Source organism: Callospermophilus lateralis, chromosome 1 (genome assembly GCF_048772815.1).
Source record: "Callospermophilus lateralis isolate mCalLat2 chromosome 1, mCalLat2.hap1, whole genome shotgun sequence".
Taxonomy (NCBI): domain Eukaryota; kingdom Metazoa; phylum Chordata; class Mammalia; order Rodentia; family Sciuridae; genus Callospermophilus; species Callospermophilus lateralis.
The window spans coordinates 134,971,004-134,983,642 of NC_135305.1; the positions used below are offsets into that span (position 1 = coordinate 134,971,004).

General features: G+C 44.2%; 1 pseudogene; it reads left to right on the plus strand.

Moving 5' to 3' along the window:
• Nucleotides 1-11,401: 11,401 nt before the first annotated feature.
• Nucleotides 11,402-12,132, plus strand: LOC143407296 (uncharacterized; annotated as a pseudogene).
• The last annotated feature ends 507 nt before the right edge of the window (nt 12,133-12,639 follow it).

Genomic DNA, 12,639 nt, shown 5'->3' on the forward strand with positions numbered 1-12,639 from the left:
TTCAAAAAAAAAAACAAAAAAAAAAAAACCTAGGGTTGTAGCTCAGTGGTTAAGCACCCCTGGGTCCAATCCCTGTTACCAAAAACACACTCCATTAGAAGTTTTCATTTATTTCAAGGATACTAATACCACCCCCTTTCACAGAGAAGGTAACAGGCACAGAGAGCCGGGTGCTGCTGGCACCCCCCAGTGGTGAGGGCCAGCGCTCGGGCTCTGACCTGTCCTCTGGCTGTGGAGCTGAGCTAGTCCTGGGCTCTGCTCAGGGTTCAGCTTGGTTCCTCCATTTCCCAGGTGACTGAATAAGCTGTGCTTCCTCTGGACCTCAGGTTGACTGCACAGGAAGTGAGGTAATAGCACTTCCTTAGCTTGGGAGCATCAGTGAGGCCAGACATAGGCAGGAGGGCCTCGGTGCTGACACTCTGCAGTCTAGGCTAATCATTTTGTCCGTGGTGGACTGAGCAGCCCCATCTCCCCGACACTGCACACCACCTTGTGTTCCCATCCTGCTGTCTCAATGCCATGCACAAACAGTTAACTCAGGGAGAGCCACCTCCCATATTCTCCCTCCTCACCAGGGGACCTCCCCTCCTCCATTCCTGTTTCCTCTTCCACCTGAAATGTCCCCTCTAGGGATCCATGGACTGTCCATCCACAAGAGCCCAACATCACACCCAGTCTCTCTGACATGACCTAGTGCTCCAGTCTTGTCCACACCCTCTGTGTCTTCCCCCACAATCCCCAGGCTCTCCAAATGGCACCTCATAGATTTGTTTGTTTGAGAGGTTGAACTCAGAGTTCTCTGTCACTGGTCACATCCCTCGTCTCCCCCCCACCTTTTTTTAAAAATTTTAACACCAGGTCTTGCTAAGTTGCTGAGGCTACCTTGAGCTTGTCATTGTCCTGCGTCAGCCACCCGAGTAACTGGATCACAGGTATGCACCACTATGTTTTAAATATCTGTGACCCAGCACACAGTTTGGTTCACAGTGGGAAATGAACATTATGCATTGAGTTTAATCTACCCTGAGTGTGTACTTTGGGGTCCACACTAATTGGAGTGCCGCCTGATCACCATATCCAAACATAACCATGTGTTTCATTTGTTGATACCAACTCACTGCTTACCTGGTGGCAATGGCTTAGCCTCTGGCTCGTCTTGCCTGACAGGGGCTGTGAGACTAATTCTTCTCTGGGCATCAGGTGTAAGCTTTACAGGTGAGGCAAACTCAAACATGCCCACGTGGACTCTTAGCATTTTTCCAGCTGGTTTCGGATATATTCCTTTCTACACCCTAAATGCAAAATTGTCCTTCGGGATGTTTGCATTTGGCATGAATAAATATGAATGGGCGCAAGATGAGCTTGAGAATGTTTTAAATTCAAACCTAGATCCTTTCTGAAGCTATTTAAGATGCAGGCCACAGTGCCCTATTGAGAAGCATCCCCTCTCTAAACACAGTGGCACATGCAATCACTGGCCAGAGTCCTTGCAGGCATAAATCAGGGAGTATACTTGGCTTTTAAAAATCCCTTTTGGGCATGTATTCCCTGCTTCTCCATGGAGAAGCCTCAGGCTGGTTTTCAGTTTATATAGGGCCTGTGGAGTCTCATGTTCCCTTTCTAAATGGAGTGACCACTCGGTGCAAGTTTTGTTTGTGGGCACCCATGGGGCCCTGAGCCCATTTTTTTCCTTTCTGTATGCACCAGGGTTTGCAAAGTTCCTGATAATTCTCAGCCTCTTAGCTGCCACCTCATGCTGGACTCTTTTGCCTCTGGGTTTTTATTCAGAACAAGTGAGTAGCTCTCTCTCCAGGGTCAGTGCATGGAGACTGGCAAGGTTATGTCTCTACACTTTTGTTCTCTCTCAAATGCTGACCACAACCACCCGACCTCCATATTTAGTGTTCCCCAAACTATGTGTCTGCTAAGAGTTCCACTGGCTTCTCTGCTATTCTATGTCACTTTCCTTCTCTTTGGCACCTCAGCCTCACCTCCCTGGCCACCCAGGACCCCGCTCCAAGGGTAAGACTCTCATAAGACGCTTCCTTTCTTTCCTAGGGGCCTCGTCCCTCAAGGTCCCTCAAGACAGGATGGAACATAGCTGTTCTGCTATGTGCTAACAAGATACAATTTCTTTGTCCATTGATGTCCTGTGTTGAGCTATTCTAGGGGGAGGGCTGGTCCACTCGAAGCTGAAGTGTCTACATGGGGGTGATAAGTTCCCTGAAAATTGCTAAGTTAAATAAAACAATATAAATAAAATATAAAATCACCTTCTTTGAATACATCTCAGCATATTTTTGGTCTTTGAGTTCAGTTTTTTGAGTTAGGTACCTCAAATTAATTTAATGGGCATTAATCTAAGCTTATCTAAGCTTAGACCAGGGCTCACAGCTGAAAGGTTGCAAATAAATGGTATTAAAGAAACTGGAAAGCATTTTCCATTCTATTTTAGGAGAGAAAGCTAAGTCCAGTGATCTGTACTCTTCCATACGAAGTTCAAACCTCTATGCCATGCCACCGTAATAAACTATGTTACATTCACACAATGACTGTTATTCAACTATAAAAATGAGCCATGGATCCAGGAGAAGATATGGAGGAAATGTGGGTGAATGCTTCTAAGTGAAATAAGTCAATCTCTAAAGGTTATATACTACATTATTTCAAATATATGGCAATCTCAAAAAGACAAAATTACGGTGACAATAAAGAGGATCTATTGGCAGGGGTTAGGAGGAGTGGGGGGAAGCAATAAATAGGGGGAGCCCAGGGACTTTTAGGGCAGAGAAATTATGATGTAAGTTACCTTAATGGTGCATTCAGGACACAAGGCATTTTTCAAAGTCCACACAATCTATGATATCAACAGAGTAGCCTCTTGAAAACTAGAGGCCTTAGTTAATAATGATGCAATGGTATTAGCTCAAAATTAGAACGAATGTACCAGGTCTATGCAAGATTGTGCTGATAAAAGGGTAGCTGGAAGAAGGTGAAGGAATGTTCAGCAACTTTTTATACTCTCTGCAAAGCTAAAACTGATTTAGAAGTAATCTATTAAGGAAGTCTCTTCCAAAACAATGAGTACTGTTTTCAGAGCATTGCTTGTGGACTCAGTCACAACAATATAATTAAATCTTTTCAAGCCTGGCATTTAAAACAAAAAATCATCTGGCTTTTTCTGTGGGATTCATAATATCCCACTCAAAGTATTTTCCTGATTTATTTTTACAACAGCATTAGTTAGGCAAACAGAACTCAAGGCACTGTGGTATTTTAGGTAATAGAGCACATCTGCATACAATAAGCCTCTGGGGTGTCCATCAAGACATACCTGGAATCTCTGAGGATGGCAGGAGGAGGGAAGGGCTTTGCCTGAGCATCCTCAGTTGTCTCCAGCTTTAGTTCATCTTAGTTTCCATTGCTGAGATGGCCCTGAGTAAATAATGGTTTATTTTGGAAATCAGTGTTGTGTCTCTGCCAGCCCATTCTCACTTTGGATCCCCATCATTTTTCCCTTGGTGAGAAACCTGCAGGAAGCCACTGTTCTAGGATCTACTTCCACAGAAGTATAGTTCATGGGAAGCAGAGCGCTGGCTTGAACACCAGCAGGACGCATTTCTGGAGTCTCAGTTCAGCTGTGCAGCCCTGAGCGGCAGTGCAGGAGGCAGCGTTGAGTCCTTGCTTGTCCAGGCCAGGGGCCCTAATACTGGCTGGGGATCTTATCAGTCAGTAGAAACCTGTGTGCTGCTCACACTTCATGAGGAGCTGAGGTCACTGAGGGTTGGAGCTGAGGCCAATACCACTCTCAGTCTGCCCATCACTCTGTGGGTCCAAACCTTGTTGGTTATATAGTAACCAAACATAAACCAGCACGTATGCTGAGGATGAGGAACTCACCAGCCCGCATGCTATGGTTGGATCTGAAGTGTCCTCCCCAATGTCATTTTTTGGGGACCTATGTTGGTCAGCTTTCTGTCACTGTAATAAAATGCCCAAAATAATCAACTTGTCAGTTGATTCCTTATAAGAAGGAAGGACTTATTTTGGCTCCTGGTTTCAGGGCCTTCAGTCCATGATCCCTTTGTTCCATTTTGTTTGGGTGAGGCAGAGCACTATGGTGGTGGGAGGTCAGGGCAGAACAGTGCTGCTGACCGTAGGGAGACCCAGAAGCAGGTGTTTGTGCAACATTTGACTTGCATAGTATGAGGAGGATTCAGTAAGTGCATTGACAAGCTACAGTCAAATTCTCTGCCATGAACTCCCTACCCAACACCACGCACACACACACACACACACACACAAACACACACATACACATACACACACACACACAGGAGCATGCAGGCCAAAAGATTTGAAAATAAGTTGACAGGCTATGGGGACCCTGTTCTTCCCCCTTCCTCTTCTCATTTCCTGGTTTCCCTGAGCTGAGCAGCTTCCTCCTCCCTGTGCTCCCAGCATGCTTTGCTGCCTTGCCACTGGCTCCAAAGCACAAGGACTGCCTGATCCCTTGAAACCTCTAAAACTGTGAATCAAAAGAAACCTTAATTCTTTTAAAGTGGATTATCTCAGGTGCTTTTGCTACAGTGATCAACACAGTTCATATTATTTTCAGCTTATTATTTGACTTATCACCCAAACATTTCCAAATCCTTGAATTCACAGGCAGAGTCTTTCTCAGGTGAACATGTGATGAATACAAGAAGCAAATTCCCTGCCCAGCCTGGGCCCTGTGCAGGGTGCCAGACAATCCAGATCCTTCATGGCCTCTCCCTAGGAGGTCTTGATAGGGAGATTTCCTGAATCTCCTTGCTGCTTTAGGATCACAGTACAAGCAGGCCCCCTGACCACAACCTCTCCAAATGCCTTTGGACTGTGAAAGGCACTCACAATAGCAAGGTGCAGAGGTTCCTGGTGAGGGTTGCAAATTAAGTGGGTGCTGCTCACCTGTCACATCAGCTGGTGCTGCAGCAGTGGGGGAGGGGTGGTTTGTACCAAAAGAAACAGAATGAAAAGGCTCAGGTGCTCTTCCCTGTCTCCACCCCTGGCCCGGCCTGCCCCTGTAGCACTCTCTCCTTCTAGTCTCATGCCTGCCAGGTGGGGGGATCCTATTGGGATCCACTTCATACAGGTGGCAGAGACCAGGCCCAGAGAGGGACATTAAGTCTATCCAAGTAGCTTGTGTCCTGGGCTTCCTTGGATGCCATCTCAACAGCACCTCCTGCCTGGGAATGTCAAGATACTTAGCTGTTCACTTAAAGAGGAAATGTGCCTAAGAAGTCATTTTTAGGGGCATCAGGAGCCAAGAGGATGAACATTTTTTTTTGTTGTTGTTGTTTTTGTTTTTGTGAAAGCTTGTCTGTTTAACCTGCTTTGCTTAAAACCAGCCACCTGAAATCCACCTCTAAGGAAGTAGAATGATTCTGCCCTTTATTCCCTCTAAGATGACATTTTCCTGACTCAATGAAGAAGCATCCTGAGTTGAAAAGGAAAAAACAAAAAAAAAACAAAACTTTTGCTGACTCGGTGTCTGGGATAAACTTTTCACATTTAACAAGCAGAAGTAACTATTGCTCCTACTCACGCTATAAAATAGGTCAGGAAACCGGGCACGGGAGGTGGGAGCTGGCTTGCAGGAGCAAGGCAATTATTGCCTCCTCCCTCCTAGTTCCCTTGCTGTAGACAGATGACCTTTTATAGAAAAATCTCAAAGTGGCACGTCAACTCCACTAACTTCGCTGCATCTTGGAACAGAAAAACTCAGTTGTGGTGTGGGATGCTCTCTATTTGCCACCTGACAGCAGAAGGCAGGGATGGAGATGGGCCGCATCCATTTCTACTCCTTCCTCCATCTTTTATCAAGGTGGCTGACCCAGGAGCCTCCTCAACTCAACTGCCTTTGGCAGAGAACCTGATTTCCAGGTTTAAAAAAAAAAAAAAAAAAAAAAAGGAATGACCTTGGAGGCCACAGATAAAGCAAGAAGCTGAAAGCCATAGATGGTACTGGATTACCTGCTGCGACATGTGACCGAATCAGCCAGGATCACTCAGGTGAACTGGGCTGGCTACTAAATAACCACACAGAGGCAGAAAATACCTGTTGCGGGGGGGGGTTCAGTGCTGGCTCCTTGACCTCAGCTCCCACAAGGGAGGCCAGAGAGGCAGGCAAAAGAGAGAGAGTACACCTGAAACCCTCCTTTTTATTGGGGGAAGCCCTTCAAGAATATTCCACCCAAACAAGGCAAGGGATTGAGTGACAGCCAACAGCAGGGTGTGGCCCAGTCCATTGGGGAAAGCCCACTATCAGAGCTGCACTTCCTTGCTTTCACACTGCAAGCAGAGGCCAGTTCCACACCTTCATTATTCAAGGCCAAGGGTAGGTGCTCAGTTCCTGTTCATGGAGGCCCCCAACAATGACCCATTGGTCACATAGTGGGGCTCAGACTAAGAGCTTGAGTTGGGATTTTATGAAATCATAACCAGTCGCAATAGATTTCCCAGGATTCCTGGGAGTGAAACCTCAACTGCAACCCAACACTGTATTAATTAACCTCATTCTAGCAATGAGAAAAAAATATATATATTATATAAATATATTTTGGTTTCAAATGCCTTCCCTTAGGGAACATGCAACCTATGAGCAGCGTGATTTATAATCTTGGTTCAGGGGGAAATAAATTGCAATGTTGGGGTTTGGTTGCAAAACCAGAATTGAGATACCATCTTTCTGCATGATTCATTGGGACTAAATTGGTTTCTGGAGGGGATGGTAAACCCAGACAGCCTCTGACTTTTGCAATCCATCTTAATGAAATGCTTCAGTAGGCTCTTATCCATGCTCCGACAGCCAATGGCTTTCCTTTTACCTGGGCCAGAACATTTTAATTTTTTTTTATTTTTAAATGATTTATCACTACTCTACTAAGTCAATCTAACCACTAGCACTGTACATCTTAGTCAAATGTTTAAGTTATTTATACGTAGTAACTATAAAACAGGAATAGTTCAGGCATAGTGTGGAGTCAAGATTACTTCTTTCAAATTTGTCATACACAAAAGGCTTCCTGTGTAAGACAGAAAAAAATTCATATTAAAAATGTTTTTAATTACTACCCTGATGCAGTGAATTTTGATCTTAGTTTCACAATCTCTTGTAGTACTTGCTCACAAAAATAATGTTTCACAGAGTATTTGGGAATGAAAAACACATTGTCATGGTAGAAAACTTGGAAATTCAAAAGAAAAAATAGGCCAGACTTGAGCATCCACCCTATGCCCGTCAAGAATGGTCATTTCTTGTTGTGCAGTCATCTGTGCTTATGCCATATATAAACATGTACATGTGTTCCATGGGTTTTAATGCCGTTATTGAATGCATCATGAGAACGGATTCTGTTTTATGAACACCCAGTCTCCTTCCGATTGGACATTGGTCATAATTTCTGCCACTGTTCTATGTATCTCTTTGATAATTCCTCTGCTCATGACCTCTTTGAACAAGTGTCCAGGCATACTCTGGGGTACTTCTGAGAAAGGGGGCTGCTGGGGTCCTCACACATTTGCCCTTGTAAAAGGCCTGTGGGGAGTGGCCAGGTCCAGGAACAGTGCCCCAGGCAATGCCTTCTCCTGCCGTTGGGCCTTTGGTTGCAGAATAAGGCCTCCTGGGACTCCACATGGAACCAAAGGCCCCCATGTGCACAATGGGATCAAAGACAGTCTTCCTCAGGACAGGAGACAACCGTGGAAACACCCCAGCCCCAAGAGACCTGCAGAGAAACCAGCCTGCCAGGTCTCTTCTGGCCCATCTGAGCTCTGTCCCTGAAAGGACAGAGAGTTCCACCTACAAAAAAAATTGAGAAAGAGGAATCCTTAGTTATATATTTATTTTATAGTTATATATACAAATATATATGCACTTCCCCCACATATATATATATATAATATAAATGACTATATATAATAAAATTAAACGTTTATTGAATGAATACATTCAATTTATTTTGAATTCATGTAAAAAGTATTTATATGTATATATAAAATGGCACATATTTTATGTTTAATCATATACACATAAGCACATAGAAATTTATGTATTTATAATATAAAACCTGGACATCAAAGTCATGGTAAATAGGAAAGAAATCCTTAAATGTTAACCTATTGGATTCAGGCCAAATTAATTAAAACTCTGCAGGTGTTGAGTGCTTGATTCATGTTAGAATCTGATTACTTCTGTGGTCAGTACTCAGCTCAAGAGACAAGGTAGGACAAGCCCCCAGAGGCCTGCCTAAGCTCCTTCCTGTTCCATCTATTCAAGGGAATCCACTATCCTGATGTCTGAGTGTCTCAATTAATTCTGCATGTGATATATATATATATATATATATATATATATATATATATATATACACATACACATACATACATACATACATACACATGGAATTGTACTATATACATAGAAGTTTTTCTCTATGGACCCTGGGCAATTCTGTGATGGGCAAAAGATTTGCAGCATGCATTTCTGTGTCTGGCTTCTTTTGCAAAACTGTATTGCAAGTAGTTATGGAAAATTCGTTGTTGCTGTAGAGAGTTCTTGGCATGAGCACACCACAACATCACAATCTAGCTGTCCATCCTGCTTTAATGCTTACTTTACGATTCTCACAAATGCTACTTGAGGATGTGCGCTGGGTAGGCAGAATTCTAGGTTCTGACAAGGACAGTTAGAGTCTTCCTGGAAGAGATGGACACAGCTGATCATAACTTAGGTAAAGATAATGGTGCGTGAGCAGTCATCCGGCGATTTGGGGAAGGTGAATGGAGGGGAGGGAAAAGTAGGTTGAGTGATCACGGCCAATGCCTCCAGAGACAGAGAGTATTTGTACTAACACCCAAATAAAGAACAGGGATCAAGCAAAATTAAGTGGAATGGAAGATCAATCCAGAACAGAGTGGGACAAAAACAAGCAGCCCAACCTGAGAGGAAATCTAAGCTGCTTGAGGAGCAGCAAGAAGACAGGGTGACAGGAACCTGATGCAGAGGGGCGGACAGGGTATGGGGACTCCAGGTGGCCTTTGGGGGCCAGAAGGAAGATGCCCACATGCCATGGTGAGGGCTAGGCTGTCACTGTGGCTCTGGAGCAGGAGGTGCCGTAGCCCTGTGCACTGCAGAGAGCTCTCATTTCCTGTGCTCTTTGGCGTCTGAACACCTAGCTGTCCGTGGGCAATGAAATAGGTGGGAATATAAGAGAATAAACAGACTTTATTGGGTAATGGAAATGGGAATTTACAGTAATCCATTTTGAGAATTCTCATTTCTACTTTAGCAGAGCCACGAAGCACAGATTAGATTCGCCCCAAGAGGAGCTGGAAAAGCCCAGCTCCTGCCTCTGTCCCCAGTTGTCTCTGCCCTAGTTGGCTACTTTGTAGGTCAGAGCAGGTTCCAGGATTCTAAAGGGGAAATCACCATGATGGCTCTTCTAACTCTGCTGAGCACAAAGTGAATTAGACGAGACTTCTGAACATGCTTTTGATTTTTCAGGGAAAATATTCATAAGTAATTGGTTCAGGCAGAAACCATTCTCGTCCTGCTGTGCCTTTAAAGATGAATTATACAGATAAGTTGGGTAAGAAACAATAATGACCATGTGGAGGTTGCCTCTTGCTGAATGAACTCTGAGCATTCACCTCTCAGTCTGTGAATCCTGTAAGAACCCGGGGCTTCTCATTTATTTCCAGTGTCACCTGCCCTCTTGTCTTATGAACCCGCTCCATTGACTTTCCTCACTTATTCTTTGTGTGTCACATATTGATGCTTATATAGGAGAGACTGTTTGCTGAGATGCTGATTTTTAAATCCGTGAAGTGGTAATGTGTGGAAAAGGAGAGGCTTTCCCTTCAGGTGAGTTGAAGAAGCTGGCTCCCACCGGTGATGTTCATAATAGCTATCTCTTTCTTGGAGGGATGCTGAAATATCCTGTTTCATTAGATTCTACATTAGCTTACTCATCATATACCCATTAAGCAAACACTGTTGGTATACAGTAAGGTCTACACATTACCTGGATGGGATTAGAAAGAGAAACCCAGTTCTTACCCATGGAAAACTTAGAACTGAGTATCAATGAAAGTTCATCATCTTACTTCAACTGTTAAGGAGCTATCGCAGGGGATTACAGGGTTCTCCTTGCTCACATAGAAACACACATCTGTGTTCTACCTAAAAGACTAACCCTATTTATTCTACCTGCATTTTAACCTGATATTTTATGAATGCATTTAAATGTTTTATTTTAAGCTACCTATTTTGCTTAGTTCTTTAATCCTAAATATCAATAAAAGGACTTTAAAATTAAAGAATAGTCAAAGGGAAATAAAAGATGCAATTCTCATCTTTCTAAACTCATGCTATTTAAAGGATCAAACACAATTGATCATCTTAGTAACATGTTGAAACGGTAAACCAAAGAAACACATTCAAAGCCACGAACTGGGAATCTGAAAGAGGCAAGCTTTCTGCATGTCTGTGATAATATGTGTTCTGCAGTGCTGTGTTATTTTCTTTTATTTTTTTTCCAATAGAATATGTTCAGTAGCTTCCAGGAAAGGGAGTAATAATAAATAGTTCACCCTTCTACATAAAATATTAATTAATGAGTTAGATGATCAGAAAAGTATAGGAAACAATTTCAAATGCACAGAATATGGGCCACCAAGGGTAGTGAGTCTTGAGAAAATGAAAAATAATGAGGTGAATTCCAGACCTGTCCCAAATGTTCCTTTTAGAGGGTGTCCACAGGAAGGGAGGGAGAATGAAGGGTGAGGCCATCTACTGCAAAGTGAGGAGACAGACAAGAGGGTCCAGGCAGCTGAAGGATGCAGAGCAAAGTCTCTGGAGACCTGTGGGGGTCCTTCCAGCTGTCCAGCAGGGTGCTGACCTGCACATGAAGGAGAAACCTACCAAGGCCCTGGGAAGGGCCACATGGAAGAGTCAGAGAGCAGGACCATGGTACTATGGAAAAGCCTGGGGTGGTTTCTGCCACATCAGGGAAACAAGAAGACCTCAAAATTCAAGTGGAAATAAGGTGGGGCACTTTATAAGGCCTGCAATCCAAACTGGGAAATAACCAGCTCTTAGCTCTAGATTCATGCTGCCCCAGTCCTTCTGAAGAAATCCTAAAAGCCTAACAAAACAGATCCAATGATTTCTGAGTCCTTTAATAGTGTTCCACCACAAACACAGTTTATGAATATAGAGAAATAAAATGTGTGTGGCTCTCCATGAGAAAATTTTACAGTATTTTGCTTTCAGTTAAATATTATCGGTCATGGAGAAGCGGCTGCAGCGCTGAGAGGAGGCAGAAGGCAGATATCGAGAAGCCGCTGGGTGGGCACCATGGCCGGGATCACCACAGTCGAGGCGGTGAAGCGCAAGATCCAGGTTCTACAGCAGCAAGCGAATGATGCTGAGGAGAGGGCTGAGCGCCTCCAGCGGGGAGTTGAGGGAGAAAGGAGGCCCGGGAACAGGCTGAGGCAGACGTAGCCTCCTTGAGCCAAAGGATCCAACTGGTTGAGGAGGAGCTGGACCGTGCTCAGGAGCGCCTTGCTACTGCCCTGCAAAAGCTGGAGGAAGCAGAAAAAGCTGCTGATGAGAGTGAGAGAGGTATGAAGGTTATTGAAAACCGGGCCCTAAAAGATGAAGAAAAGATGGAACTCTAGGAAATCCAACTCAAAGAATCTAAGCACATTGCAGAAGAAGCAGATAGGAAGTATGAAGAGGTGGCTCTAAGTTAGGAGACTTGGAACGCACAGAGGATTGTGCTGAGCTGGCAGAGTCCCGTTGTGGAGAGACGGATGAACAGATCAAACTGATGGACCAGAACCTGAAGTGTCTGAATGCTGCTGAAGAAAAGTACTCTCAAAATGAAGTCAAATATGAGGAAGAAATAAAGATTCTCACTGATAAACTCAAGGAGGCAGAGACCCACGCTGAGTTTGCCAAGATCGGTAGCCAAACTGGAAAAGACAATTGATGATTTGGAATATAAGCTGAAATGCACCAAAGAGGAGCACCTCTGTACACAAAGGATGATGGACTAGACTCTGCTTGACCTGAATGAGATGTAGAGCTCCCCAGTCCCGCCCTGTTGCTACTCCTCCCTCTGACCCTGAGGCCAGCCAGCCTTGAAACTGAGGGCTGATCTTTAACTGGAAAGCTGCTTTCTCCTTTCAACACCCCCTCGACCCCCACCCCCTTGTCTTTTTCACCAAACTGTCTCTGCTTCTTACCAGAGATTCCAGGTGGGCTAGAGGCTGAGCACCTTTGGGAACAGCATTTAAGGGAATGTGAGCACAACACAAAGTGTCTTTAAAAGCATGTTGTGATGTACACATTTTGTAATTACTTTTTTTGTTGTTACAGTAACCATTTGTAAAACATTCCAAATAATTTCATAGCTCTGAAGCAGCAATCTAATTCCCTTCTCACTTTTGGAAGGTAGCTTTTCAGCCTAATCCCTATTGCCCTCTTCTTGGAGGAGGAAAAGAGGAATGGGCCTGCCTTACTGAGAGCCAAGCAAAGCCCAAGGAAGGACTCTACTATGGCAAACCTCATTGCTCAGTGCAAAGTAGCAG